The sequence below is a fragment of the Panthera tigris genome, chromosome B2 (assembly GCF_018350195.1).
Source record: "Panthera tigris isolate Pti1 chromosome B2, P.tigris_Pti1_mat1.1, whole genome shotgun sequence".
Classification (NCBI taxonomy): domain Eukaryota; kingdom Metazoa; phylum Chordata; class Mammalia; order Carnivora; family Felidae; genus Panthera; species Panthera tigris.
The window spans coordinates 135,689,506-135,714,992 of record NC_056664.1 but is presented as its reverse complement, the minus strand read 5'-3'; the positions used below and the strand labels follow the sequence as shown (position 1 = coordinate 135,714,992).

At 41.3% G+C, this 25,487-nt stretch overlaps 1 protein-coding gene across 1 annotated transcript in view; it reads right to left on the bottom strand.

Moving 5' to 3' along the window:
- Positions 1-25,487, bottom strand: part of ESR1 (estrogen receptor 1) — a 436,996-nt gene that overhangs the window by 229,533 nt on the left and 181,976 nt on the right. The gene's annotated exons all lie outside the window — the stretch shown is intronic.

Below are 25,487 nucleotides of genomic sequence, written 5' to 3'. Positions count from 1 at the left end.
ATTAAGTGGTTTCTAATAGATTTATTCATTTTTTTCAGGGATTCAAAATTAATGCAGAACCATTAGAGACCAATGCTCATTCTAATTCTAGACACACTAAGAAGCCTTAGGAAATAGAGACAAAGTATAAAGCAGCTGGGGCATTTGAAACTCGAATGAACTGACGAACAACTCTGAACATGTATAGAAAGATAGCAATTCACATTTTCATGTCATTGTTACCATGTAACCCTTGCTATCAATTTTTACAACTTGACTCTAATTTAAGGATGCCATTCGATATTCAATACTCCTTTTTAAGAATGTGTAGAATAAGGGGCACCTGGGTGGCTCAGTAGGTTTAACATCTGACTTCGGCTCAGGTCATGATCTCATGCTTCATGGGTTTGAGCCCCACATCCGGCTCTATGCTGAAAGCTCAGAGCCTGGAGCCTGCTTCAGATTCTGTCTCCCTCTCTCTCTGCCCTTCCCCCACTCACACTCTGTCTCTGTCATTCAACAATAAATAAAACATTTTGTAAAAAAAAGAATATGTAGAATGAGAAGAGCAGAAGAACACAGACAATTACTCCAACCTATAAAAATTTCATAGAGGAAACATAACCTCAGAAAGAAATGTGAGAATGGACAGTCAGTTCTGGAAGAACCAAGGAAACGGAGAAGTAAAAAGTTTTAAAGAAGTAGAAAGCTTTCAGAAGGTAGATGGATTAATAGTGCCAAATGGGGCAGAGAAATCCAATAAAGCAAGGACAGATGAAATGAAGTGAGAGTCGACAAAGAGGAACCTCAGCAAGGAGTTTGAGAGGAAGAGTACAGCACGAGCCAAAAGCCAGTGGTAGAAACGTGAATGGAGTATGAGGAAATCAAAATGAGAGAAGGCCATTCCTTTGAGACTCTGGATGAGAGTGAGCAGAGACAGAGATGGGGTGATCACTGAAGAATATAGGGATTAGGAGGATTTTTATTGGCCAACAGGGCGGAGAAGTAGGGGGAATCCATACTTCCCGTGTCTCTCAAAGACGTGTAGAAGCCAAAGGACTTTGAACACCAGAGCCTGGGAGGAAAAGAGACTGAATCTACTAGGAAGAAAATGAGAAAGCTCGAGAAAAAAGATAGGTGGGTAACTGCAAACTGGGGGAGATAAAAAAAGGCCCCGTGGGCATGGAGGGGAGGGACCCCCTCCTGCGGAGAGACAAAGGGAAGAGAAAGAGCGGGTAGGGAAGTGCAGGACCCTAGATGGACAGGAGAAAGACCTCGGATTGAGACTGAGAGGCATCTGATTCTAACTGCGGGGCTTTCTCTGGACTGGGGCGGGCTCCCTATTCGCACAACTAGGGAGGAGGGGCGCCAGCCCTGGGTACCGTGGTAGGTCAGGGCTCAGTCCTCAGCGGGAGAAAGTGGTTCCCTCCCTGAAGGGCTGCGCGATAGCACAGAACCTGCCTGTGTCCGCCACCCTGCGCGCAAGCGGCTGGGCTGAGGGCTCAGTCTGCAGGAGGAAAAGGCGGCCGTTTTCCTGGAGTGCCGCGGGAAAAGACAAAGCCTGGTGCGTCCGCCACCCGGGGGGCTCCCGGGGAGGGCAGCGGCTCAGTCCACAGTAGGAGAAGGCGGTCCTCCCTGAAGTGCGGGGGGGCACAGACAAAACCAGCCGAGACCACATATCACGCACCGAGAGGTGCTTCCCCAGCGCCAGAGCGCGCGGAGCGGGACTTTGAATCCTAGCCAAGCGCAGGGTCAGGGGAGTTGGCGGAGCAAGAAAGAACCGCCTCGTCTGCGCCCGCAGAGTGAGGACGGCTCAAACTGAGTCCACCGGGTGGGCTCCGTGGAGAAGAGACTGAGGGATCACCGTCCCCCCGCCCCAACCAAGGCGGGGCCTCAGGGATCACTCCCCCGCCCATAGCGGAGGTGGGTCCACATTACGCCAAACCACGCCCCCTTGTGCTGGGTAACTGCGTAGCCACCAGATCGGAACAGACCCTGCAGACAGCTACTCCTGACAAGTGATGCAGCGTTGCCTGGATTAACTCTAGGTCAACTCTGGATATATAAACATATTCTACTCCCCCTTTCTCCTCCTTATCTCTTCTCTCCCCTAGCCTGGTTACTCTGGTTATTGGTCTCTCTAAACAGATATATTTAATCCATTGTCTTGATAACATGTTCTCCACCTCCTTCTTTATACTCCTTTCTCTCTGGAATAATCAAGCCAAATAATTTCTCTGTCTGGGTAACTTTATCTTCGTTTCATTTTCCCCGCCTCCTTCTTTATTTGCCTTTCTCTCTCTCTCTGGATTAAGCCTTTTAGTCTCTCTGCCTAAATCAATGTTTATTTTTTCTACCCCCCTCCATGCATTTCTCTCCTTGTATGTGCTCATTCATCAGCACCGCCTCCACCCTCTTTACTTGTAGTTGGTGTTTTGGGGTTTTTCGTTTCTAGTCTTTAGTTTTTTGTTTGTGTTTATTTGTTTGTGTTATTCGTGTGTTTGCGTGTTTTTGTCTCCTGTTTGTCTGTTTTCCTTTACCGGGCTACTCCAAGGAACTAATCAAAGCACCCCTGGTGGAGGGTCCAAAATATCACTATGAGTAGGATAATAAAATAACCAAAGTCACAACAACAGAGAGCAAGTAACGATCTCTGAAAACACACCTCCTGAAGGGCCAGGCTCTGGACGGTGTATGACCCTCTTTTAATATAGCAGTGCTCACAGGTGCAGAGCCCACAAACTTTTAAAACGCATAAGGGACAGAAAACTAGACAAAATGACGAAACAGAAGAATTCTCCTCAAAAGAAATTCCAGGAAGTAGTGACAGCTAGCGAATTGATCAAAACCGATTTCAGCAACATAACGAAAGAAGAATTTAGAATAATAATCATAAAATTAATCGCCGGGCTTGAAAAAAGCACAGAGGATAGCAGAGAATCTATTGTTACAGAGATCAAGGGACTAAATAATAGTCTTGATGAATTTAAAAATGCTATAAATGAGGTGCAAAATAGATGGAGGTGGCCACTGCACAGATTGAAGAGACAGAGGAGAGAATAGGTGAATTAGAAGATAAAATTATGGAGAAAAAGGAAGGTGAGAAAAAGATTTAAAAAATCCAGGAGTACGAGGGGAGAATTAGAGAACTAAGTGATGGAATCAAACAGAACAATATCTGTATCATAGGAATTCCAGAAGAAGAAGAGAGAGAGAAAGGGGCTGAAGGTGTACTTGAACAAATCATAGCTGAGAACTTCTCTAATCTGGGGAAGGAAACAGGCATTGAAATCCAAGAGGCACAGAGAACTCCCTTTAGACATAACTTGAATCGATCTTCTGCATGACATATCATAGTAGAACTGGCAGAATGCAAGGATAAAGAGAGAATTCTGAAAGCAGCTAAAAATAAATGGGCCTTAACATACAAAGGTAGACACATAAGGGTAGTAGCAGACCTATCTACTGAAACTTGGCAGGCCAGAAAGGAATGGCAGGAAATCTTCAATGTGATAAACAGAAAAAATATGCAGCCAAGAATTCTTTACCTAAAAGTCCGTCATTCAGAATAGAAGGAGAGATAAAGGTTTTCCCAAACTAACAAAAACTGAAGGAATTCATCATCACTAAACCACCCCTACAAGAGATTCTAAGGGGCACTCTGTGACTAAAATGTTACAAGGACCACAAAGGACCAGAGACACCACTACAAGCATGAAAACTACAGTTATCACAATGACTCTAAACACATATCTTTCAATAATAACACTGAATGTAAATTGACTACATGCTCCAGTCAAAAGCCATAGGGTATCAGAATGGATAAAAAAAAAAAAAAAAAAAACAAGACCCATCTATTTGCTGTCTATAAGAGACTCATTTCAGGCCCGAGGACACCTTCAGATTGAAAGTGAGGGGATGGAGAACTGTCTATCATGCTATTGGAAGTCAAAAGAAAGCTGGAGTAGCCATACTTATATCAGCAAACTAGACTTTAAATTAAAGGCTGTAACAAGAGGTGAAGAAGGGCATTATATAATAATTACAGGATCTATCCATCAGGAAGAGCTAACAATTATAAATATCTATGCATCAAATTCGGAAGCCCCCAAAATATGTAAAACAATTCATCACAAACATAAGAAACCTTATTGACAAGAATGTGGTAATTGCAAGAGACTTTAATACTCCACTTACAATAATGGATAGAACATCTAGACAGAGAAAAAATAAAGAAACAAGGGCCCTGAATGATATATTGGGTCAGATGGACTTCACAGATATATTTAGAACTCTGCATCCCAAAGCAACAGAATATAATTTCTTCTTGAGTGCACATGGAACATTCTCCAAGATAGATCACATACTTGGTCACAAACAGCCCTTCATAAGTATAAAAGAATTGAAATCATACCATGCACACTTTCAGATCACAGTGCTATGAGACTTGAAATCAACCACAGGAAAAAGTCTGGAAAACCTCCAAAAGCATGGAGGTTAAAGAACACCCTACTAAAGAATGAATGGGTCAACCAGGGAATTAGAGAAGAAATTTAAAAAATAAATGGAAGCAAATGAAAATGAAAATACAACAATTCAAATGCTTTGGGATACAGTGAAGGCAGTCCTGAGAGAAAAATACATTGCAATCCAGGCCTATCTCAAGAAACAATAAAAATCCCAAATACAAAATCTAACAGCACACCTAAAGGAAACAGAAGCAGAACAGCAAAGATACCCCAAACCCAGCAGAAGAAGAGAAATAATAAAGATCAGAGAAGAAATAAATAATATAGAATCTAAAAAAAACAGTAGAGAAGATCAATGAAACCAAGAGTTGGTTTTTTGAAAAAATAAACAAAATTGATAACCCTCTAGCCAGGCTTCTCAAAAAGAAAAGGGAGATGATCCAAACAGATAAAATGATGAATGAAAATGGAATTATTACAACCAATCCCTCAGAAATACAAGCAATTATCAGGGAATACTATGAAAAATTATATGCCAACAAACTGGGCAACCTGGAAGAAATGGACAAATTCCTAAGCACCCACACACTTCCAAAACTCAAACAGGAAGAAATACAAAATTTTAACAGACCTATAACCAGTGAAGACATTGAATCAGTTATCAAAAATCTCCCAACAAATAAGAGTCCAGGACCAGAAGACTTCCCTGGGGAATTCTACCAGACATTTAAGGCAGAAATAATACCTATCCTTCTCTATCCTTCTCAAGCTGTTCCAAAAAATAGAAAGGGAAGGAAAACTTACAGACTCATTCTATGAAGCCAGCATTACTTTGATTCCCAAACGAGACAGAGACCCAGCAAAAAAAGAGAACTGCAAGCCAATATCCCTGATGAATATGGGTGCAAAAATTCTCAACAAGATACTAGCAAATCAAATTCAACAGCATATGAAAAGAATTATTCACCATGATCAAGTGGAACTCATTCCTGGGATGCAGGGCTGGTTCAATATTCGTGAATCAATCAATGTGATACATCGCATTAATAAAAGAAAAGATAAGAACCATATGATCCTGTCAATCGATGCAGAAAAAGCATTTGGCAAAATTCAGCATCCTTTCTTAATAAAAACCCTCGAGAAAGTCGGGATAGAAGGAACATACTTAAACATCATAAAAGCCATTTATGAAAAGCTCACAGCTAGTATCATCCTCAATGGGGAAAAACTGAGAGCTTTCTCCCTGAGATCAGGAACACGACAGGGATGTCCACTCTCACCGCTGTTGTTTAACATAGTGTTGGAAGTTCTAGCATCAGCAATCAGACCACAAAAGGAAATCAAAGGCATCAAAATTGGCAAAGATGAAGTTAAGCTTTCACGTTTTGCAGATGACATGATATTATACATGGAAAACCCAACAGACTCCACCAAAAGCCTGCTAGAACTAATATATGAATTCAGCAAAGTCTCAGGATACAAAATCAATGTGCAGAAATCAGTTGCATTCTTATACACTAATAATGAAGCAACAGAAAGACAAATAAAGAAACTGATCCCATTCACAATTGCACCAAGAAGCATAAAATACCTAGGAAAAAACCTAACCAAAGATGTAAAAGAACTGTATGCTGAAAACTATAGAAAGCTTATGAAGGAAATGGAAGAAGATATAAAGAAATGGAAAAACATTCCGTGCTCATGGACTGGAAGAATAAATATTGTTAAAATGTCAATACTACCCAAAGCAATCTACACATTCAATGCAATCCCAATCAAAATTCCACCAGCATTCTTCTCAAAGCAGGAACAAGCAATCCTAAAATGTGTATGGAACCACAAAAGACCCTGAATAGCCAAAGTAATATTGAAGAAGAAGACCAAAGCAGGAGGTATCACAATCCCAGACTTTAGCCTCTACCAGAAAGCTGTAACCATCAAGACAGCATGGTATTGGCACAAAAACAGACACATAGACCAATGGAATAGAATAGAGACTCCAGAATGGACCCACAAAAGTATGGCCAACTAATCTTTGACAAAGCAGAGAAGAATATCAAATGGAAAAAGACAGTCTCTTTAACAAATGGTGCTGGGAGAACTGAACAGCAACATGCAGAAGAATGAAACTAGACCACTTACTTACACCATTCACAAAGATAAACTCAAAATGGATGAAGGACCTGAATGTGAGACAGGAAACCATCAAAACCCTAGAGGAGAAAGCAGGAAAAAACCTCTCTGACCTCAGCTGTAGCAATTTCTTTCTTGACACATCTCCAAAGGCAAGAGAATTAAGCAAAAATGAACTATTGGGACCTCATGAAGATAAAAAGTTTCTGCACTGCAAAGGAAACAACCAACAAAACTAAAAGGTAATCGACAGAATAGGAAAAGATATTCTGCAAATGACATATCAGACAAAGGGCTAGTATCCAAAATCTATGAAGAACTCACCAAACCCCACACCCGAAAAACAAATAATCCAGTGAAGAAATGGGCAGAAGACATGAATAGACACTTTTCTAAAGAAGACATCCAGATGGCCAACAGGCACATGAAAAGATGCTCAACGTCGCTCCTCATCAGGGAAATACAAATCAAAACCACACTCAGTTATCACCTCACGCCAGTCAGAGTGGGTCAAATGAACAAATCAGTAGACTATAGATACTGGAGAGGATGTGGAGAAATGGGAATGTTGCACTGTTGCACTGTTGGTGGGAATTCAAACTGGTGCAGCCACTCTGGAAAACAGTGTGGAGGTTCCTCAAAAAATTAAAAATAGATCTACCCTATGACCCAGCAATAGCACTGCTAGGAATTCACCCAAGGGATACAGGAATGCTGATGCATAGGGGCACTTGTACCCCAATGTTTATAGCAGCACTTTCAACAACAGCCAAATTATGGAAAGAGCCTAAATGTCCATCAATGGATGAATGGATAAAGAAGATGTGGTTTATATATACAATGGAATACTACTTGGCAATGAGAAATGATGAAATATGGCCTTTGTAGCAATGTGGATGGAGCTGGAGAGTGTTATGCTAAGTGAAAAAGTCAGGCAGAGAAAGACAGATACCATATGTTTTCACTCATATGTGGATCCTGAGAAACTCAACAGAAGATCAGGGAGGAGGGGAAGGCAAAAAAAAAAAAAAGTTACAGAGAGGGAAGGAGGCAAAACATAAGAGACTCTTACATACTGAGAACAAACTGAGGGTTGAGAGGGGGTGGGGGGGAGGGGAAAGTGGATGATGGGCATTGAGGGGGGCACCTGTAGGGATGAGCACCGGGTGTTGTATGGAAACCAATTTGACAATAAATTTCATATAAAAAAATAAATTAAAAAAAAGAATATAGGGATTAAAAAGGATTTTCAGAATGGAAGAAGCTTGAGGAAGCTTCATCTAGACTGAAGGGCAATAGGTAGTGGAAAGGGAATAGCTCGGGGTACAGAGAAGGGAAAAACAACAAGGTCAAGGGAAGTACAGCAGTTGGGATTAATGATACAGAAGGAACAGCCTCGACAAAGACACCTTGAAGAAGACAGGGAGAAAAGAAGAAAAGGGGCAGATGAGACAAAGTTTGCATCTCTCATTTAACCCGGTATAGGATCAGAACTTACATCAATCCAGGATTTACTAGGCATGTGCAATTGAATAAAGCCTGTGTAAGAGAATCAAGGGTATATGGTCAGAGCCCAGCACAGTGCCTGCTATGTACTTGGCACTCAGTAATACATTGAAAGGAATTCATAGAATGCTTCAGTGTATAGGAAAAAAGAAAGGTAGAAACATAGTGAAAGGATAGATGGAGTGAAGGCTCCTATAAGATATATGAAAGAAAGAAAGAAAGAAAGAAAGAAAGAAAGAAAGAAAGAAAGAAAGAAAAGAAAGGAGAGGAAAAGAAAAGAAAAGAAAAGAAAAGAAAAGAAAAGAAAAGAAAAGAAAAAAAGAAAAGAAGGGAAGGGAAGGGAAGGGAAGGGAAGGGAAGGGAAGGGAAGGGAAGGGAAGGGAAAGGAAAAAGAGAGAAGAGAAGAGAAGAGAAGAGAAGAGAAGAGAAGAGAAGAGAAGAGAAGAGAAGAGAAGAGAAGAGAAAAAAGAAAAGAGAAAAGAAACCTAGTATGAAATAAAGTTAATTGAAGATAAGTTTCCATGTTCTCTGATTAAAGAAACCCATGCTTCCTGCTTCCATTCCCCACCCAAAGAACCAGACCACACTGACTTTTTCACTGGTCCTCCCCTTCACAAGCCCTGTCTTCCCTTTTAGCTCAAATTGTATTACCCTTCCTTGACCTGATCACTCATTAATACTGTCCATAGTTTCATGGCAGTGCCTCTCAAACAACACTTGCCATAATACTCACAAAATACCGGCTCCTCATGTTGAGTGAGTTTGACTTGGCCTATTTTTTCCATTCGAAATGACAAAGCTCTTAGTTTGACAGCCTCAAATGGAAGTTCTTTATTTTTTAATATCTTTAGAGAGCACTGGCTTGCAGTTTTCAATTCTAGTTCATATTCTTTTGCCCATCTCCTTCCATTTCATCATGATGCTGTTGAACTCCCCCACACACACACCCCCAATCAACCTCAAACCTTTGTACTGTTTGTTTACTAACATCTTATGCATGATTCAAGTCAGTCGGAGGCAGCTGTGAATATTTAACTACAGAAGCTTAGTGCCTTTGGGGGGCAGTGTGGTTGGCAAGAATGACACTGACAGATTCAGTGCCTTATAAATCTTCAGTCTTGCAGCCTCAATCCCTAGCTCAGTGCCCAGCACACAGCAGGCATGCCATATATGTTTGTGGAATGAATGAAGGAAGGAAGGAGTGAATATAAGCATGTGCAGAAGTTTAAAGTACCAAGCACCCTCCACCCATCCCTGTATAATAAAATACTGCAAACTTAAAAACTGTGGTAGGATAAATATAACATAAAATTGGCCATCTAATTTTTTACTGTAGAGTTCAGTCATGTTTAGTTATCCACCCTGGTGTGGAACCAATCTCCAGAATTTTTCCATCTCACAAAACTGAAACTCCAACCCATTAAACGACTCCCATTTCCTCCTCCCCCCAGGCCCTGACAACCACCATTCTGCCTTTTTTTTTTTTTAAGTTTATTTATTTATTTTGAGACACAGAGAGGGAGAGCACATGCACGCAGAAAGAGAGGAAGACAGAATCCCAAGCAGGCTCCAAGCTGCGAGCCTGGAGCCTGATGTGAGGCTCAATCCCACGAACTGTAAGATCATGACCTGAGCCAAAATCAAGAGTCGGACACTTAACCAGCTGAGCCACCCAGATGCCCCAACTACTTTCAGTCTTGCACTTGACTGTTCTAGATAATTCATATAAGTGGATTCATATAGCAGTTATCTTATTGTAAATGGTTTATTTCACTTAGCATAATGTCCTCAAGGTTCATCCATGTCGCAGTGTGTGTCACAATTTCCTTTCTGTTCTAGGCTGAACAATATTCCATTGTTATGTATATGCTATACTTTTTTATCCATTCATCCACCAATGCATATCTGGACTGCCTCCATATTTTAAATAATGCTGCTATGAACATGGATATTCAAATATCTCTGTGAAAGCCTGTTCTCAATTTTTTTGGATATACACTACTATTTTACTTTCCCACCAACAATGCACAAGCGTTCCAATTTCCCATAATCCTTCCCAACATTTGTGGGGTTTTCTTCCTGTTTTGTTTTGTTTAATAGTAGACATCCGAATGGGTGTGAGGTGATCACTGCATTTTAAGGTCACCTCTCTTACCAACCACTCCTAACTCCACCCTGGATAACTTATGCCTGTTCAGAACTCAATAGCAGATTTTTCTTTACTTCTCTTCTGCTACCTGCAATATTCTTACTCTCTGAGTTGTACATTCAGTGTGTCCCCATTGCTGCTACGTTCCTTGTGTCTTATTCACCTTTGGAACCCTGATTGTTTATAGCATAAGACTGTTTATAGCATAAGTGCCTCCTCATACAGAATAGAGACTCAATAAATATTGGTATCAAATGAATTAATCAATGACTGAATCAATAAAGTGATCATTTTCACAACATAAATGGAATATGCAAATGTTTTTAAAAGTAATGGTAAAAAAGGTAATAGCAAGAGCTCATTTCCCCAGATCTAGCAGAGAGGTATGCAGTCAGCAAAATGCCTTTCATCTACACTTTGAGATGTCCCCGGAATACTGAAAATCCACTGCAGACATAGGGCATAAAACTAGAAGGCCTCCAAACATAAGACAGGAAATTACACAGCTATATTTTCTCTCCATAAAGGCACTTTTTTATCCAACTTGGAAATTCATGTATGTAACACTATCAGTTATCATTTGGCCCAGCCCTGCTCTACGAATGCTCCTAAACTGGGCTGTCATGAAAAATATAATCCAGATCCACCTAAAAGGCAAGTGAGATGTTCTCATAGGCTGCAAAGTCATGTGGTGCCTTGAAATATGTTCTGGTTTTCTTGAGTATCCATTAGGCAAAGGTAATTCAGCCCTACTGCCTCCAGACAGAGATCTGTGTCCCCAGAATGCAGACTAACTTGGCCTAATCATCTGCAGTGGAAAGGAACAGAGTGGGAGGCATCTGTGCCTGGATTCAGACCAAGCCACAACAGGAGGCCAGGCACCAACCTGAGAAGAGGCTTTAGAAACCCTAACGCAGCCCTTATCTCTTTATTCTATGTGAAGATTTAACTAATTCTTTAGCCAGGTCTCTAAAGCATCTCTCTCTCTCTGTAAAATTCTTATCCCTTTCTCACTGAATTGTCACCAACCTTCTATAGTTTCTCATCTTGGGCACTTTCTCATAAGACTCGGGTAAGCAGTTGACTAGTTTGCCAAGTTAGATGTTCTTCAGCCTTACGGGTATGTTTAAAGATTCTCTGAAAGCAAGACAGAAACTTCAGTGAAAAATGGAGGGATGTTTTGTCAGTAACTTAACACACAGCAACTCTGAGGCACCCAAGTGCTAAAGAATAGAGTGATGGCAGAGAAAAGAAAGGCAGAAGCATGAGAGATCAAATAATAAGAGGCAACACACTGCACCTCCAGGAACTGAAAACTCAACTGACTAGATTCAGTTCCAATTTCGTTACATCCATTGACTACTAAATATTTCCCAATGGATGCCCCACCAATATTACATATTCAATACGATTAAGAGAAAAAGTCTGAAGGCATTCATATTGGATCCAGAGAGTGGACTCTCTTGGACCAAGTAAGAATGGAGCATAATAAAAAGCATTTATCCAGAAGATTTTCATGAATCAAAGGAAAAGTTTAAAGCTCAATGTAATCAAAAACTGTTGGTTTTCCAACCATAAGTCATGGTACCAGCCACCCAAAAGCATTATTCCCCTGCTGAGTCAAGCATTTTTAAAAATTTTTACAGCTTGGTTTCTAGAAGAAATGTTTTTGCAAAGCTAAATTAAAAGAACCAACAGAGGGGCACCTGGGTGGCTCAGTCGGTTGAGTGACTGACTTCGGCTCAGGTCATGGTCTCACGGTTTGTGAGTTGGAGCCCTGGTCAGGCTCTGTGCGGACAGCTCAGAGCCTGGAGCCTGCTTCTGATTCTGTGTCTCCCTCTCTCTCTGCCCCTCCTCCACTTATGCTCTGTCTCTCTCTGTCTCAGAAATCAACATTAAAAAAAGTAAAAAAGAACCAACACAGATATCCATTCCCTAGAGATGTGGGATAATTAAGTGCCAGTGGGATAACCTCATGAGGCTCAAATCCCCATATCAAGTTCCCAAAGTTATGTGCACTCATAGTGCCTTACACTTTTTCTTGATGGCACTTACCACAATTTCCAATCCTACATTTGAGTGGTTATTGACAAATATATGCTCCCCCTAATGAACAGTAAATTCCATGAAGGCAGGGATCATGTTTCATTTGCTCCCAATTTTAACTGACACATATTAGGTCCTTAATAAACATTTTGCTAAATGTACCTCTTCCATCTAATCCATCACCAAATTGTGTCAGTTATTTCTCCAAAACACTATGCCCATCCTCCTTTGCATTCCTTGTTTTCATCATTCTTGCTTAAAAAATAAATAACCCTACATCTGAATTATTAAAAGCAGTCTCCTGCCTCCCACAAGTCCTCAAACTCATCCTACCAGCCGCTGTCAAAATAATGGTCACAAAATACAACTTTTATCTTTCAATAACTTCTCATTACATAGATCTGTGGGTCATTACTTTTTTTTTTTTTTTTTTTTTTTTTTTTTGCCGGGGGAGGGTAATCAGGGACCTATTTGACAATACAATGAAGACTCTGAAACTGTCTTTTCTAAAAGCCACATATAAACAAACCCTCAAACTTCTGCCTATAATTCTAGAGAAATTATAAACCTGGAAAAGAATATTTAAAAATCATCAACATACAGAACTAAGCCCAAATTCTTGAATTCCCTGCTCCAACCAGTATTGGTCTCTCTGTAGGTCCCTAAGCAAACTTTGATCAACTCCACCTCTGAAAGATTGTTCACACAACATTCCCCACAGTCTCTGCTTCCCATCATCCATACACATCTCATCTGTCATAGAAAACCAGGCTTTAACTCCCCTATCGTCCATAACTTTTATGAGTATTCCAACTCACGCTGGTTCAACTTTGAACTTCTACAGCACTTAAAGTCTTCACCACTTCTCTTGATACTTATAATCTCTCTGACAACTACTCTACCTCTATTTCCTTTGCAATATTTTCTTCCTCTACCAGGCTCCTAAATGACAATGTTCCTCAGGTTCCTGCCCTCAGCCCTCTGTCATCCTTCGCTGCCATTTTCTCTTTGTGGGAATCTTAGCTATGTGTGTGGCCACACCCAACTGCCATCCCATATCCCTCTCCTGGACTTCAGATGTCGATTACACACTTTGCAGCTCCTCTTGAATGACCCGAAGAAACCTCAAACTTAATGTGCACAAAATTAAACTCAGTATCTTTTCCAAAAAGCCTGCTTCTATTCCTGCATTCCCATTTTGGCCCCATGGTTCTAGGATCCAACCAAGGCATTCAAGCATACCACTCCCTCCACCTGGCCCCTGAATAATTCCTATTTATCCTGCAGCCACAGCTCGAACTTAATTTCCTCCAGGGAGTTTTGTTGACTTTCAGGACCTAGGTTACACGCACCCTGGACTCTCCATAGTGGAGTAGCCATCTTTTCACTCCCTGTGATACTGTGATTTATAACAAGAAATACATATTTGGTCTTTGTCCTGCTTCTTGCACAGAGTTTCTAAAACCCTTGGAAATTCCTAAGTGATGAGAGCAACAAAGGTGTCTTGTGTATGTTAATGAGGTGACTTTTGGACCCCACTTAAGGATGAGGGCTGTTGCCAGGGAAACCATCTTGAATAGAGGGTTGGAACTTTCAGTCCCCTGCCACCCATCCACCACCCACAGGGAAAGGAGGGAGCTGGAGGTTGAATCAATCACCACTGGTTGATGATTTAATCAACTATGCTTATGTAATACACCCTCCATAAAAACCCAAAAGGACCTGGTTCAGAGAGCTTCCCGGTTGGTGGCCATATGGAGTTGCTGAGAAAAGGGCGCACCTGGAGAGGGCATGGACGCTTCACGTCCTTTCCCCGTGCCTTACCCTAAGCATCTCTTCTGCCTAGCTACTCCTGACTTCTATCCCTTTATAATAAACTGGTGATCTAGTAAGTAAAATGTTTCTCTGACTTCTGTGAGCCACTCTCCATATTGATCAAACCCAACAAGGGGTTTGTTGGAACCTCTGATTTATAGCTAGTTAGTCAGGTAACAACCTGGGCTTGTGATTGGCATCTGAAGTAGGGACCATCTTATAGGACTGAGCCCTTAACCTGTAGGGTCTGATGCCATCTCCAGGTAGGAAGTGTCAGAATTGAGTTAAATGCTTGGTGGTATGTTAAACACACACACACACACACACACACACACACACACACACACACACAAATCAAAGTCACACTCCCCCGTTTAAAACCCTTGGCAGCTTCTCACCACATCAAGGAAAGAATTCAAAAACTCAGCACCATCAGTGTCCTGCCTGTCACTCCAACCAGGACTCCTCACACTCCTTCCCTGAACCCCGAGTTCCAAGAGCTGAGTCATGGCTGCTCCCAGAAACACCGAGCACCTCCATGCCTCTGAGTCCTCCCTGACTTGCTCCCGACTCCAAGCAGTTCGTCACTTTATCAAATGCCTTTTCTGACCTGCTAAAGTAGCCTTTGTATTATTTCCACCCTCTTATACCCATTTCTTTATTCCTTATAGCACTAATTACCGCCTACCATACCAAATTTTAACTTATTATGTGTCTTCCCCACTGAAATGTAAGCTTCATTCCCCAGCACCTTGAAGAGAGCCTAGTATAGAAACAATGGTTGGAAAAGTGCATAAATAAATGTTGATGCTATGAATCAGCATCTTGTTATGCTCTATTTAATTATCTATCTTACCCCATGCACCATAACCTACACTACGGCAGGGACCGTGGTCACCTTACCTACTATGCCACCCAGCTTATGCTTAGCAGCCTGACACACGGTAAAGTGATTAATCAGTATTTGCCATCTGGATGAATGTATGGACATGGTGAAAATATTCCGAACTCCACACCTACACACTCCCATGTCGCAAACCTGTCCTCCACACTACAGCAAGAGTGATGGCTCTACCCTGAAAAATGGACCCCTATTTGAAATCCTTCATGAATCCTCAACATCTATGATACGCCTTCTTAGTCTTCTTTGGATGGTGGGCCCCAAGAAAATACCCTACTTACAGAAACACAGATTTTGCTTATAATCTTATGGTACTCATTGGCCTCTGAAGTCCATGAAAGGTCTCCCCAAAAGACGTCCGGCCAAAACCTCCCAGCCTACAGGAGAAATGCAGACTCCATAGCACAGCCATTGTGACCTTGTCACTGTCCCATCTCCAGCCCTATCCCCTCTGTGATAGTTAATTTTATGTGTTACCTTTCTCTGACCAAGCTAGTATATCTCTGGACTTTTGCCTTCTATCTTGGCCAAAAGGCAAAATCTCCTGAGTGAAAATGCCCACTCAGGTAGCAGCCACTGAATTTCTAAATAGAATCAACATGTGCTCCTAGAATATCACATATATAACTATTCTGGAATGGCCATCATCATCGTATGTGTTCACTGTGAATCTCCAGGAAAGAGATCCTATTACAGTCACCTTCACTTCCCAGTTTCCAGCAAAGTACTGACAAATAGTATGCATTTGATAGTCAGTTAGGGACTGGGTAAAATTTTATGTCCCAAACTATGTGTCTTGCTTCTCCACTAGGTTTTTAAAAGGTTTTTAAAAGTATGGAAACTATATATTGTTTTACTTTTTTTTAATATTTTTTTTTTTTGAGAGAGAGAGAGAGCTCAAGTGGGGGAGGAGAGAGAGGGAGACACAGAATCTGAAGCAGGCTTCAGGCTCTGAGCTGTCAGCACACAGCCCCATGGTGGGCCTCGAACTCACAAACCTCAAGATCATGACCCGAGCTGAAGTCAGATGCTTAACCAACTGAGCCACCCAGGGACCTGTGGAAACTGTATTTTAAATATTTTTTATCATCACCAAAACATCTGGTATGGTATCTTGCACAAAGAATGTATCTAATAAATACTGAATAAATTAATTAACAAAGAATTAAGAACAACTTTGTAAGAGGTGTAGTTGAATCTCTTACAATAATAGAATGCTGTATCAAGATGAGAAGCCAATTTTTGATGCCTGTGTGTGTACCAACACACATAGCATCTGAGAGCGGGTTCTTGTGTACTTCTCTCTGCTTTAAATATAAATATGAATATGAATGAGCATACATTACTCGTGGTTTGTGCCTAAGATCAGAATTCACCTGTAGGTATTTCCACTATCTATGAAAATTTGGATTTTAATATAATCTCTACTTATTTTCCATGGCAGTAAATAAATATTCTTTTAAAAAATGGACAAGTTGATGTAAAATGCTCAACATTGTAGAGTCTGGAAAGGAAAATCCTCAGTCTTATTTTTAGAAAAGCTCAAGTTAACGGAGTCCTGGGCTAGGTTTGGGTAACCCATTAAGCCATGTCATAGGTATTTTCTGGGCAAGTGTTTTAAGCAATTTGGAAGTATTTTAAGCAAGCTACAAATTATTTTCTGGATGACAAAAATAGGTCCTTCCAACTTTTGGAAATCAAAGACTCTAGTCCCTTGACGCTGTTCCTCTGAAAACTTCACCTCTTGCCTCATGTTATTCATTTAATGAGTGTAACTTTTGTTTGTATTTATTGTGTCTTCTAGTTAATAATCAGAGAGGGCTGATATTCTTCCCTACAAGCTAAAAAAAGAGAACTTCTTCCAAAAAATGACTGGTGATACATATAGTTCAATGCAGCTCCAGGAAATGAGTGAGGGAGAGAGTTGTAGCTGCCATCTCAGCTTCTGTCCCAAGCTCAAACCACACCCTGGATTCTGGAAGACCAGCACAACCTTACTCATTAGAGCAAGATAAGAGGAGCCTGGGGAAAAGGCAAGCAAAGTTTCACACTACAGCGATGGCTGTGGCCGCACTACTTTTAGTGCCTTACGTGTAATGAATTACCTTAGCCCTCCAACTACCACAAGCAGTACCATTATACCTGCAGTTGTTTTAGGAATGAGGTGACCAAGGTACAGAGAGATCAGGTAACTCAGCAAAGTCATATACAGTCAGGCAACAGTGGAGTCAAAGAATCAGGCAGCCTGATCCCAGAGCCTGGACTCCCACCAGAGAATGGAATCCTTGGCAACTCCACCCAAAGGCAGCAAGAGCCAAGGACAGAATGTGTCACATGCTCTGGGAACAAAATCATTACCTCAGATATCATCCCTAATCTCATAAGTAATAATCCCATTTGAAATTGCCCACAATTATGTATTACAATGCCAATAATCCTTTTTTAAGGGAAAAAAGTTAATTCAATTTCTAGTAAAAGGTTGAGAATTCCATTGAGTTCCATGAAAACAGAGTTAATGGAGCTGATAGCCATACAAGAGAATAGTGTGGTGAAAGTTTGAATATTTCCTTAACATATGATTACAGAAAATACTTATTTTAACTCATAAACAAATGAAAAAAGATGTGTTGTTAATGTTTCATATATAAGAGTTCTGAAATTCTTTATGCACAAAGAACATTAACATTTCACCATTCAAAATGTAAGGCTCTCTCTAAAATGTCAAGAGGTTTTCCCACTCACTTAAGAAAAATATCTTCACCCCCAAATACAAGCAAGTGTTGATTTTCCACACTAATAGGAAACAAGAATAGCCTGGCAAAAAGTTCCCCTAAAGCCCCCATTTAGTCAATATCTTTTTATCTGTTCTCTGTTACTAATGTGTAACCAAATGACCTGATTTGAGTTTCCTCACCTCTCCTTTTTCTATTCACACCAACCTGTTGCAAGTGCTAATGAACGGTGAGGACACCAAGCCCAAAGTGAGATGCAAGAAACAAGGATAACACAAAGGAGGGAAGTCAAGAGAGAGCTGTGGTTTGACACCACACCTTCTAGAAACAAGTCTGATTTCCAGCCTAATTTCCACAGAAAATGTGACATATGTTACGATAACAATTACCTACGCATACACAGTAATACTATTCATTCATTCATTCAACAGCTTTGCAGAAGCATCTATTTAATGCCAACCAGGGAGTGTACTAGGACAAAGGACAGCTACAAAAGGAGGAGGGGAGAGAGGAGGAGCACGAAGAGAGGGAAACAGAAGGAAGATGAGAATAGCCTCTGCCCTTGGAAAGCAGATCAAGCAAGGAAACAGACTTGGGCCTCTGGGAAAAGGCCCTACAAGCCCAGAACTCCAAATACCAAAAACAGTCCTGTCCAACACTGGCCTCTGGTCGCCTTTGGAGTGGGATCCATAAATCATTCCATTTATGATTCTATCCAAGAGATAGGAACAATATGTCATCACATAAAAAGTCCGCACAAACAGGTCCAGAGTTGCAAATGGAAATTTTTACGTACAAAAATCATTTGAGGAATCTGCATGTCATTAAAGATCACATTGAGACAAATATAATACACTTCAGGAAAATAAGGGAGTGTTAAACAAGAAAACCACAGGCCCGAAATGGCATCACTTAGGTTAAAGCCTCGAGTCTGTAAACCAGGGCTTAAATGTCTGACCTAACTGCATCTTCAACCTCTCCGAAACCTAAGTCCTAACCTATCAAGGGATTTTCTGATAAGCACCAATTAGGTACTCTGTCTCAAAGATGAGGTAATCTGCATCACAAGACCCCCTGCATGCCCCTCAAGAGGAGATCTTACCTGAAACAATCCCTCCTTTTCTTTGCTTATAACTCTTGCCCCACCCTCCTTCCTAGAAAACCTTTCATTTTGTACATCTGGGGAGCATCCCTCTCTTTTCTAGAAGAGATACATACAGCCTGATTCACGAACCATTTAATAAAGCCAACTTAATCTTCAAATATACTCGGTTGAATTTTGTTTTTTAACAAGAGGCAGAGTACTGTGGTAGAAAAGTTCTAGACTGAGTCAGAATTCCTGGGTTCTAGACAAAAGGCTGCCAATCACAGCTGCATGGCTGAAGCAGGTCACCCAGCCTCTCTGGTTTCAGCTGCTTCTCTGGAAAATAAGAAACCCCAACTACGTTTTCTAAATTCCTTTCCAGCTCTCTGATTGTATGACCGTGATTCTGCCCTGCGCCTCTGACCAACATCCATCTGTAGCCAACTAGAATTTCTCTAATGGATCCCATGAATGCACAAACCACTTAACAAAACTCTTTCCCAAGAGTCATCAAATGTGTACAGAAGAGTTGGGGAGAGGGGGTAGCACCGCATTTCGGTCTGCTCACACTCCCTCCTGTGATGGATCAAAGATGACGAACACCTACCCCATCACAGGGAGCTGTCAGTGTTGGCCATCGTGTTTCGAACCGCTACCATGATTTACCCAGAAAGAAGTCACTTCTCTAGTATGGAGACATGAGAAATAGGAGGAAAAAAAAAGCTGGAGGGGAAGGACAACAAGAAATGCAGAGACAAATGAAAGAGGGAAAACAGCTCTGTATATTTAACATTTTCTTAGTTCATTAAACTCCATCAACAATGCTTAAAGTGGGAACCCGAATAGAAAAAAACTCAGCTGAGATATCAAAGGCAGCATAATCCATCTGCTGTGGCCCTGCCCGGACTAGCAGGCATTTCTGGAAAGAGTTCCAAAGCAAATGAATGATTCTGGAATGAGAGACAATTTAGATATGGTTTAACATGAACAGAGGTTCTTTTGCACAGAATGACTTCATCAAATTCTTAAGCATAATCAGTGAGCAGGGTTGTAACCCTGCTGGAAAGGTACTAAGGGCTCTCTTCGATGTGGAAGTGAAAACTGAATCTTCAGGATTACTCTTCTTTGATTTTCCAATCCACCCAAAAGGAAGCAAGCTGAAAGAGCCACCCATCCATCCTTTTGCTGATTTCTAAGAAGATACAGTAGATCACTCATGATGTAACAATGACCACCCACGGCTGTATAACAATGACCATGGTTGTATCATCCAGAGACACCAGGAACCTGTGAGATGCACATAGACCCACACACCATACAGATCTCGTGGCAAAAGAAGACCGGGTTGCGGTGTGTGTGTGATATGCATTTTCAGGGACCATATGTTTCAGGGAGTTCTGATATGCTATTATTATCTCTTTGACTAAGGGTAACATATGCAAGGTGCTCTCTGGAAGCCTCATACGTTTTTGCCATAAACATCTTTGCCACAAGCATTTCCACCACATAACTCATTCCCCATAAGGACATAATGAAACATGAAAAGTAAGTAACAAGTTAAAAAGACTTTATTGCAAATACAAAATATTTGAGCACACTCAAAATGTATAGTGCAGATTTATACCAACACTGTGCAAATAACTGATTTTACTTTGTGGACTATACCTAAGCACTTGTCTTTAAAGTCTTTTGAAGACTTTTTTTTTTTTTTTTTTTTGCTTGTTGATTCATCTCCTCATTGCACTTTTTTTTTGTTTGTTTGTTTTTTTTGCTAAAATTCCCTCCTTCGTTAAGAGAGACATCAGTTTCCCAACACAAAGATGCATCTTTGTATAACATTGTGAAAGCCTTCTGCCCTACTATTCATTTTTGGCTTATGTCACATGTTCATTAAGATATTCCAAAACGCTACAGGAAACGTGTGTTCAAAATTCTGCACCACTATATAGACCATAATGAGGTCTGAAATTTATGTAATAAAAAATGAGAGCACTGTGTCAACAGAGACAGGAAACCAGACTGTCGAGCAAACCAAACTATCAACCCGTTATTTTTTTTTTTCTTGTATCTTTTATGGCAAAACTGCTTCACAGCCGATTATGCACTGAAAATGTTTGCAGCCAAAATGCTTGCAGCAAAGATGCTTACAGTGAAAGTACTTAGAACCTTCTGGAACACCTCGGTCTCCTTCTCCAGACTCACCACCTGTTGCTCCTTTGCCCACCTTCCAGAAACAAATATGTGCCAATTACTTCCCCACCTGCCATACCTTTGCTCCCGTCACACCTTTGCTCACATTGTTTCCTACCAAGAATACCCTTACCCAGCCTGGTGAGCCTAAAGAAATCCTAACAGTATCCAGACTCAGCCTCTCCATTCTGCTACTTCTGTACATCATGCCCACATCTTCCCAGCCCTCCCTAACACTGCATGGCAATAAATGGTTACACAGGTTGTGTGCCTGTTAGACTACGAAATCCCTGTGAGCAACATCCAATATATAGGAGGCAGCCAATAAATCTTTTGAATAGACTTAAATGGAATCCAACTCAGTGAATTATATTCGACTGGTTTCACGATATCCACAAAATAACTAGAAATACCTTAAGAGGTGAGCAAATCGGGCCTGATTATGTGTTCAAGTGCCTGCCCAAACTTCCCACAGACAAGAACAGATCACAGAGCAAAAGAAATATCAAGTTTGGAAAAGTCGCTTCCGGTTTGCCAGGAACTGGCAGTTTGACCTGAGAATAAGTTCCTCATCGTGTAAGTAACTGTGCCACTTCTCCTCATTTGAAAATAGGAATAACACTATTTTCCGTAGCTGAAGAATTAATGGCATTGGATAATGTTTGCGAAAAAAAAAAAAACCTAAAAATCCTGAAGCCGGATACTGGTGTTCATCTATAAACCTATTTTAAAGTAAGCATACAGTAGTCTCACAATAAGTGTACAAGAGTGAAGGGTATTTTAAGTACTATGCAAACCTTGACCCTTCTTTCACATGCTGTATGAAAACTATCAGAAAACCTCATCTGCTCCACCTTCAAAACACCTACCAGTTCAAATTCTTGACGTTTCAAGAAATAGTGTTAATTTTTAAAAATCAATTCGGGTGGTTGTGTTTTTTAAAGAGTCATTATCTTTTAGAAATGCATACAGAAATATTTACAAATAAAATATAACTGTCAAAACTGGGTATTGAGTACATGAAGGACCGTTACATTATTCCATTCCTGTAAGTATTTGAAAACGTGCAAAATAAAAAGATCAGTTATTCCTCTTTCCAAACCCTCTCTTGGCTCCCCAGCTCATTGAGGAAAAGCCAGAATCCTGACAATGGCCTACAGAGACTCTACTCACTCTGACCCCCAGAGTCCTCTCGTACTCACCTCCAGCTTCTTATTCTACTCCAATCATCCCGGCCTCTCCAATTTTTACACACCAGGCATGCTCCTGCCTCAGGGCCTTTTCACTGCTGTGATCTCAGCTTGAAATGCTTTTCACTGGGATATCCTTTTGGTACCATTCCCTTCCCTATTTCAAATCTTTGCTTCAGTGTCACCTTCACAATGGAACCTTTACTGGTTTGTCCGATTTCTTTACCGGTCTATTCTCAGTGCCTAGAACAGTGCCTGACATACAGTAGTTGGTCAATAAATACTTGTTGAATGAACAAATGAATGAATGAATGAGCAAACTGGGTTAGCCATCCAGTGAACCTAGGTGGAGGTTTCACAACATCATCACAGTGAAGTTAGAGCCTGTCAGCAGGCCGCATTGATGACTTTAAACCAGATGCCAAAAAGTGATTTCGATGGCCCAATGTGGTGCCCAGGAAGTGAGCAAAGTACACACAGTGATGTTTTCCAGAGCCTGAGACTGAAGTAGTCAGAACACCCAGCAGATCCCTGAGCCGATCCCAAACTCCACCAAGAACTGGCCACCACCATCAACTACCTGATCAAGCCGGTGGAAACCTGGGCCCGCAGCCATCCCACACCTTCCAGAACATCATGACATTCTTGAAAACCAAACTCAGGCATTACAGACAGGTCGGCAAAGTCCTGCCCTGTTGTCTCGACACCATGGAGGCCACCATGTGAAGTTTGAACCGCTGACCACCCCCCCCCCCCCGTCCCCCATACATCCAGCTGAGAAGAAGGTCAGGGCTGGGGTTCTGGAGTCACAACAACCCTCTAGAACGGATATGCTTGATAAATTTGCCCAGGATTGAACAGAATTTGTTTTTAAAAGGCTCGGTTCATTTGTATAATTACGAAACCCAAAAAAATGTTGTAGACTGGAGTTATAGGATTTGAGAGAAATTTTCAAATGATTTTTTTTAAACAATCTGACCTTGGAAATGGAATTCCTAAATGCCGTGAAATGAGGATGGGGTGGGGGGAGAAACAGCTGCCCTTTCACTCCTTGGAAACATCAGGGCCTCGGGCTTCCCAGCACGGGCTGGCATGTTATAGCCTCTGCATCTGTAGTTTCCTCTTGTTTCTGGACAGCAGCCTCTAGTGTTTCCTGCAATTAATAGACAGTAGCCTCCGGTGGTTTTATCTAGACAGCAGAGTCAGAAGCAACCTGAAATGTCTGCGGATAAGGACTCAGCTTTTCAGTCTCTACCCCACTTACTCCACCTTCGTACAAGACTTGGCCTTGGCCAGAGGAGAATCAACATTACATTATCTTTATCGCCCTTGTAAGTGGTATTTATAACTTTTTGTATTTACCTCTGAAGAACTCTTCCTGAATCTTCTGCTATAGTCCTGCAAGGTATAAGCCTGCTCCGAAGCCAAAAACAAACAACCAAACAAGCCAACCTTTGATTCACTACCTTCCCATCCCCAGTACTCTGCCCAAGCCCGGCTCACGTCCAGTCGGGACGAAACCACTCAGCTGTTAGTCAGTGGCCTCAGCTGCCACCAGTCAAAGCCACGAGTTTCCTAAGCAGCTGAGAACACTGGAGAAAACCCTTCTAGCCTTGCTCAACTCTTACCTCCAAGCTATGTCTTGGGGTATGACTCTGGGGGTTCTTCGTGGTCCTTGGGTTGGGAGGGAGCAAAAGGAAATATTTCCAAGGACTTGGGAAATTCTCGCTCATGTTCCATTCCCTGTGGTCTCACTCAAAAGACTTCAGGGACTTCCCCCCCCACCCCCCCCCACCCCCCACCCCCAGAAAACGACACACATACGGCTATCTGAACTACACTCGGAAGATTATTGGAGGATTTCTTATACCACTGACTCCAGTGCACCTCCCTTTTCACCCCACAGCCTGGACTTTTTTGCAACCTCCCTCAAGGGAGATCCCCACGCCACATGTCTTCCCCATAAGCCCCCACCCAGTCTTCCAAGCCACGATGTCCAAGCACAAGCTCTCTATCCACTCTACCACCCCCACGTGCTGCAACCCAAGGAGTGGAAGAGGGGAAACGCACATCTATTTAACGTGTTGCCTAGATAGGAGTGGTGCTTTCTCCTTCCAAATCTTTCACACTCGAGAAGAGAGCACTTCAGAGAATACTCTTTCTACGCTATTTTCTGAAATCTAATAATGACACAAAAATATAAGAGAATTCCCCCAAGACAACCAAGAAAAGTGTTGTTTCTATAGCACTCGCTTCATGACTCAACAAAAGCTACTAATTAGTAGTTCTGGCCACAGGGTCTCTTTTAACCAGGCCCTACTTGTTGATTTTCTCCTCGTGCAAAATTGTAATCTTGTAATATTAACGTTGTAATGTGTGCCCTTGTATTTTCATCTATCTTGTCAGGGGATACAATGAATACCTATGTCATTCTGTGTTTACTCTAAACCCTATGTCCTTAATTACAATTAATGACAATGGCAAAAATAAGTGTGCAAATTCTGTATCAGCCTGCCTCCTTTCCTGTTAGGGAAAAGACAGGCAGGTATCTGTGTACTTGCTAGAAGGGGAAGCCATAAAAAATAACCTTCAGGCTTCAAAAATGAAACACAGTAAACAGTAAGGCAACACCGTTATGCCTGCCAGATTTAACCAATAAAAATTCAAGATGCCCTGTTAAATTGAATTTCAGATAAACAATAAAGAATTTTCTAGTATAATGTTGCATAGGACATGGTTATGCCTAAAACTTTTTGTTATTTATCTGAGACTAAAAATTACCAGCACATCCGATATTTTGTTTGGCAATCTCAAATACAATGCTTTTCAGAGAAGACAACAGAGATCCAAAAATCCAGCAGAAATTATAGAGTTGAGTTCAGGACAGTGGGGAAGGTTAATCATAACAGGCTTAACCATGCTTTTCTCATCAAGAGACAAAAGCCGATTTCAGACAAAATTAGGCAAGCTAAAGGTGCATTAGGTCTTGGGCCAATGGGATATCACATTAAATTAACAGTCACCCATTTACTAAAATTACCTAGGAAGTTAAAAGACTAATGTACCTTCTGATTCACACAGCTTAGGTCATTCACAGGTAAGTACTATCTAGCAAAGTCCCGTGAGGCTTGGGGCTTTAATTGATCTTTCTCACTTTCCGTCCTCCTGCTGCTGCTCTCCCTTGCGTAGATCCAATTAGAAAGTTTTAGCCTGGACTCTGAGAAGATTAAAATAATCATCTTTCGAGGAGAAATATTGACTTAGAAAAAGTCGCCACTGACCTAATCATCATT